This window comes from Meleagris gallopavo, chromosome 23, assembly GCF_000146605.3.
Source record: "Meleagris gallopavo isolate NT-WF06-2002-E0010 breed Aviagen turkey brand Nicholas breeding stock chromosome 23, Turkey_5.1, whole genome shotgun sequence".
NCBI lineage: Eukaryota > Metazoa > Chordata > Aves > Galliformes > Phasianidae > Meleagris > Meleagris gallopavo.
In genome coordinates, this window is record NC_015033.2 from 3,521,257 (window position 1) to 3,527,548 (window position 6,292).

The following is a 6,292-nucleotide window of genomic DNA, read 5'->3' on the forward strand; positions in this document are numbered from 1 at the left end:
GAAAAAAAAATAAAAAATAAAAAGAAAAAAAAAATGTGGGTCAAAAGGAAGAAACAGTGTAATTCTCTCAGAAAAATGTGGAAGGTCTGGATAGAAGCACAGATTTCCTGTACTTTTAACCAGTTGTGAGTGCAGTGTCTCATCAGCCCACACACGAGATGGAAACTCATCGGTATCAAGGATCATTATGCAAGAAAGAAGATACAAGAATGGTAAGACACATTCATCCAGCAACTCGCTCAAGCCACAATTCAGAGCAGGAAGTTTCACAAACTTTCAATTCCCACACCAGGTTAAATCAATCTAAATCAAATACACTCAAAAGATAAAACCATGAATGGAAAATAAGTCTCTTTGTGCCACCCACTACCAGAAGGTTTATTGGTTTTTGTTGTTCTTTTTTTTTTTTTCTCTCGAAAACTATTTCCCATTTGAACATTTCTTGAAGTTAGAAGTCCAGACATTGGATTATTTTCTGTGGGGAGAATTGAGTAATTTGTACAATTAGCTACACTAAGAAAGGCAGTGAGGTGGCAGGGAGAGAAGGAGAGAGATAGCCAGTACTGGGTTAAAGTTCATTTATGGGGTAGCATAACACTCAAAAATCAGACAGGAACAAGCATTTTTACGTGTCTTATACCAGGCCTTATTTCCAATTTTCTTCCTCTCTCAAAAACTCACTCCTCTGTTCCACAATAATCTTGGGAAGAGGCCTACATGTCATCAAATGTTTTTGCTGATTTTTTTCAGCACAACAGTTGCTGGAACGTGTCACATGCAGTGTCCACTGTCCTGTTTCTGACATCGGCCATGACTGGCTGCCTCACGCAGAAGCTCAAGGCACTTCAGAAAGCATCAGTCCAAATCCAAGTTCCTCCTTCACCACCAAGAGTTCTCTTGTTGCTTTTCAGTGTTACTGTGACAAATCTGGGTACTCTCGCTAGCCAGAAACATTTCATCCTTTTCTGAATCCTTCCAAGCTCTCTGCTGCATATCCTACAGCACACACTTTTCTGTATATTTATAGGTAAATATATGATTCTTTTCTCTTTTTGAGAGATATACATAGATGAAGCATAAGTATATATATTTCTCTCAAAAAGAGAAAAGAATCATATTTATACATAGGATATTTGATAAGCTCAAGCCTGTGATCCACATAGGAAGGGAACTGGTGCAAGAACTGTCCGTTTCCTCACTCCCTTTTTCTGTGCATTTATTACCAACGAAGGATGGGATGTCAGACATGACAGCCCTAGAGAAAAACTCCTTTGTCTACACAGCAGGTCTGGTTCTGTCAGCACGAGGAAGACTTCACTTCTACAGTGTTTTAACAGTGTGTTTCAATGCTTCAACAAACTTCCAAGAACCATCAAGAAAAGCAAAGGAAAAAGCAATATTCAAACTCAGTAGCCTAAGCTCTCTACGAGAGCTCTTTCTGAGAGCTACCAAGGAAAACAATTAGGACCAATTGCATTCATTATTGAGGCAGAACACATCTGAGACCATGTAAGTGTTTATTTATGGGTCACTTAAAAATAACCCTATAGAAAACAACCATTACGTTGCTACTAGCACACACTCGATTCAAAATAGCAATTAAAGTTTCTCATTTCATTTGCTGGGCACTGAGCACAACAGTCCTCACCAAAAGCAAGCTTACAAAAGCTTGGACAAGAAAAGGATTACTTGACATACATATCAAAATGTCAACAAAATATGTTGTGCACTCCATTCCCAAGAGTGATTTCATTATTATTTTTCCAATAGCAGCAACTCCACAAGTGCATACAAATCAGAAAAAAGAAATGAAATGGAAGCAATTGTGAAACTGCTCCATCTATTTTTTATTATCCACGTGGAAAAACACAAAAGGAGTGCTAAGTGCACACTTGAAAACAACATGGATCAAGTCCTAAACTTATTTTCTTTCATAATCTTATGGAGCCACAGTATGTTCTGAGTGTGCAAGTTCTATGGAAGCACTGTCTCTTTAAAGTTGGAATGTAACTTTTATTTTTTACCACAAGAAATAGTGCAGACTCCCATGTTCTTATTGAAAAGTTTTTTTTTGGGAAAACATTCATTTCCAGAGCATTGCTTTTACACTTTCTGATCAGTGGTCACATGGCTCTTAGAATGTTTTAATGGTTTTTTACTCCATGAATGTTTGCAAGAATTTAATTCAGTCTATTTCTTGCCGTATCTCCTCTTAAGGATCATTATAGCCATACACTTCTAACATTTCATAATGAAAATAATTTCTCTTTTCTATATTTTCATCTCAGTTGCAGTATTCAAAACAAGACTAATTGTCCATTTTCTGAAATTGCTACTGCACAATAAAACAATTTACAGTATAAGCTACCAGAATAGCCTTAACCTGTCCACTGCACTTGGTCCTTATTTAGAATGATCTGACTCTAAATTTCTGTCAATTATTGAATTTAATTGCAGTGATATCTTGTCAAGTAATTTACCTTTATTGTGTAAGGTGATGCTGATGAGTTTGAGAAGTGTGAGAGTGGCATAGAGATGCAACGATTCACATGAAGTCAGCCACAAGGACAGCTTCAGGGTCAATGACAAAAGCAGGTTTCCTGAGTCAAAGACCAAACTCTTCTTTCCCCACATCAGATTAAAATACAACACTGTAGACTAATTAGAAGCATCTGGCTTTAAATCAGTATTTGTTTTTATTGCCACTTATACTAAAGACACATTCTAAGACAGTCAAAGAGGATTCTGGTATGCATATCATCTGTTGTCCTTCCAAAAGTCCTTTGCTTAATACTGAGGGAAGTGGTAAAGCTTCTTCTTAGCTGTTTATAAAGGAAATCAGAAGATCCTTTGATAAGATGGTATCTTCTTTCCTTCCGCTCACTGTATTCACTGTGCAATAGGGAAATTTTAGCTTTTGTTCCTTGTCTTATACAGTAGTCAAAACCTCTAAGTGGGACCTCTCTAGGGCACAAGATGAGGCTATTACTCCTCAGTTCTGTTGTTCTTTGTAACACTAGAGATACTTCTACAGCACATCCAATGTGTATCTTATGAAAACTGTTACCAGAAGGTTTCAATTTCAATCTCAATCTCTCTCCCCCAGTAAATAAGTTACAGAAAGAAGACAACTGACAGCACTTGACAACATTGAGAGTGGTGCCAGAATCCAAACCAATGAAGATGCTGCTTCTTGAATGTGACAAAACGCTTATTTTAAGCATACTGAGACAATAAAGTGCTGATTAACAGGCAGCTTTTTCTTCTACAAAACTTACGAGCATGTTGGCTTGTCCTAAATAGAGAAGACGCTGAAGGTTACGCCGTCACAAGTGAAAAAAACAGCTTCACACTCAAATATTGAAAGCTAGCTTTGAAATAACTGGCATTACCTCCAGTAACGGTCTGTGTTCTGCTACGTGGAGGACTGACCCTATTTTGCTGACAGATTTTTCTGAACTCATTCAGAATAAACACGTGTAATGTTTCTCAGACACATCTACATAATCTGTACTGCTACCTTATCTTGGTACAAATGAGTGTACTGATTTTTCAGGGACTGCTAATGAGTGATCACTTCAGACTGAGCTAGAAATTGTGATACTCTACCAAAATCCTTTCACTCACATTCACACGTTACTACCATGTTCTGCAGAAATTAATATAAAGGGAGCTGAAAATAATACTCACCCACAGAGTCTAAAAATAAGCACCAAAATTTCCCCTCCTCGTTTCTGATTTTTGTTTCCCCTCAGGTGATGACACCGTGCTCCTTTCTGGCTCTCCTGAAACACATCATGTGCTCTGGGTCACAGACTGCTCTGGGAAATTTTGTGTATGCAGAATTATTGTCTTGGAAATGTATTGTGAGACACACATTAAAGGTCTTTACATTTAAATATGCATAAATAAGATAGGAACTATAGGCAGAAGTATGGTATGCATTAATTACAGTAAATGTGTTTTCAGCTGCACTACTATAAAGAAATACACTTCTTCAGAGTTCTTATTTTTGGTATAACAGATTCTGTTTAGTTTAGACCTGCAGCTCAGCCCATTTCAGACTTCTACAAAGAAACCAATTAAAACAGCAGAAGCTTATTGAATATTGATTACTTCAGACAACTCAATTTAATGCAGACTTGTTTTATGCAAACATAGGAATTTTAAGAGCACTAGCTTCTTAGAATTGGCAAAAAGGTAATAATTCACCAGGAGCAGAAACTATTTGTAATTCCTGCCAAGTGGACAAGCTTTCCCAGAAGAGGACAAAGGGAGAAGAGTCCAGATGAAACTAACTGATGATGAGTAGTAATAATCCTATGGAGTTTGGGGGCAAATTGATACTTCTGTAGTATTGATCTGTCCTCAAGCTTTATGAACAAATAAGTCTTCCATAAACATTTAATGAGGCAAGTAGTTTCCATCCCACATACGAGTAAAGCAGGGTCAGTAGGTGTGAACACAGATGGAGGTGGTTCAAGAAGTGAAATGAAAAGGTGGAATCCTGGGATTATGCTCAACTCTTCTGTCCTGCAATACTTAATTTAGAAGATTTGCTGAAGGGAGGGGAGTCTGACCAGTTTTTCATTACACGCTGTGGACATGTGCATGCAACCCCTGACACAAAGCTTTCCCAACCTGCTCTAAGACCTACCTCAGTGCACACAGTACAACTCGTGCCCACAGGACTGAAGCAGGAATCCACAGTGATGATTCCATGCTTGGAGGGCACACTGCGCCCCATAGGAAGGATGTCACGCTGCCAGATGTGTGCTCCATTACATTCTTCTAGTCCTGAAGGAAAAACACTTTAAATTCAATACATATAATATTCTTGTTAATATGAGACAGGAGACTGGCAACATGCCACTACCAGAGCCGGGAGATGGAAAAAACAGCAAACTACTAGAGTCTCCCAATCTGAAGCAGACAGATCTATTGTAAGCTGTCTCCATCCTTGGGGCTGGATGGCCCAGGATGATTTATGAGCACAATATTTACAACTAACACACATGAAATACATTATGGATAGAAATAAATCTCCTAACATGCAGAGAGAACAGTTAAGATAAAAGAATGCATATGGTAAACTAGGTGAATGTCATTAGAAATATGGTACTAAAGCCAGAGCACGTCTTTGGGGCAAAGGATGCTGCATGTTTGCACTAATGTTTATCAGTACTCTGGAAGACAAGATGTTAGGGGAAGACTTTTCCTTATTATTAGTTTTTAATTTTTTTTCTAGGGAATTCAAAGCTGCTGATGAAAGACATGGTGACAAAAACATCTGGAAGTAAAACACTCCTATAAAAGAGGGTTAGTCTTGTGCCTGCTTCATGAGCAGGTACAGGTACAGTCCAAAACCAGCCTAATTTTAAACTCACTCGTGAAGGGAGCAGCAGTGTGAAGCTCCAGTTACACAGCAATACTGCTTGGAGGTGACATGACTATGTCATTTTTTTTGTTGTTTTGTTTGTTAGTGTTTTTTTTGGGGGGAGGGGTGGTTGTTGTTGTCATTTGGTGGTTTTTTATTTAAAGTAGTCTAAATGGTTTTGTTTTACAGATGCTGGGAGGTGCAAACATCTACTTTAATATCTTTGACAAGGTGCCACAGTTCTGTTACAACAAGATATAATCTGAGCAGAATGACCTTTCATATTGACAATGTCACAAGATTGTTTTATGCCCAATGAACTGAAACTATGTAAATAAACCAAGCTCAGGTTAGCCTGAGTCTGATATGACATCTGGAAAAGAGAAACCATAGCTCTGTATTTTACCATCAGGTCTTCCAAATTAGACCCAGTTTGCACTTCTATCAAGTCAAGCACTAATGAAGGACAGAAGAATAAGTATCAAAAAGGAAGAATTTAGGAAGGGACATCCTGAGTATTTGCAAGGATTTTCTGTAATGCAGCATAGCCACTGCACCACTGGATCACAATCACAATTCTCTCAGTGAGAAGATCCATGGTTGCCTCAATGGCTTTGACTGTACCTTCAGATTTAATAGGATTTCTAAGCACTAGCTAGTCCTTAATAATACAAAATAATCACCAAAGTAAGTAAACCCATTTTCCACGTTTGTTTTTACCAAGAAATGATTTTCTGTTCAATTATATTCTATTTAAAGTTGATTTTATACACTGTTCTAGTACCAACCACATTGACTGGTACTGGCATTTTTGCCCCACTGTTTTGTGGTTTCATGCTCATAAAAAAGAATGATCTTCTGTAATTACTGCAGTTATTACTTATTATTTTTTTTTTATTTTTTATTTTTTTGGTG

At 37.7% G+C, this 6,292-nt stretch overlaps 1 long non-coding RNA gene across 3 annotated transcripts; it reads right to left on the reverse strand.

Annotated features, from left to right (window-relative positions):
• Positions 1–1,154: 1,154 nt before the first annotated feature.
• LOC109370843 lies at positions 1,155–4,792 on the reverse strand. Of its 3 annotated transcripts, none has more exons than XR_002121295.1 (3): positions 4,658–4,792; positions 3,691–3,785; positions 1,155–2,822 (listed from the first exon to the last, which is right to left on the reverse strand). It is a non-coding gene; the product is annotated as an uncharacterized LOC109370843 (long non-coding RNA). The 3 variants fall into 3 exon arrangements; XR_002121293.1 differs by having other exon boundaries at positions 1,155–2,892; XR_002121292.1 differs by having other exon boundaries at positions 1,155–3,295.
• Between the last annotated feature and the right edge of the window lie 1,500 nt (positions 4,793–6,292).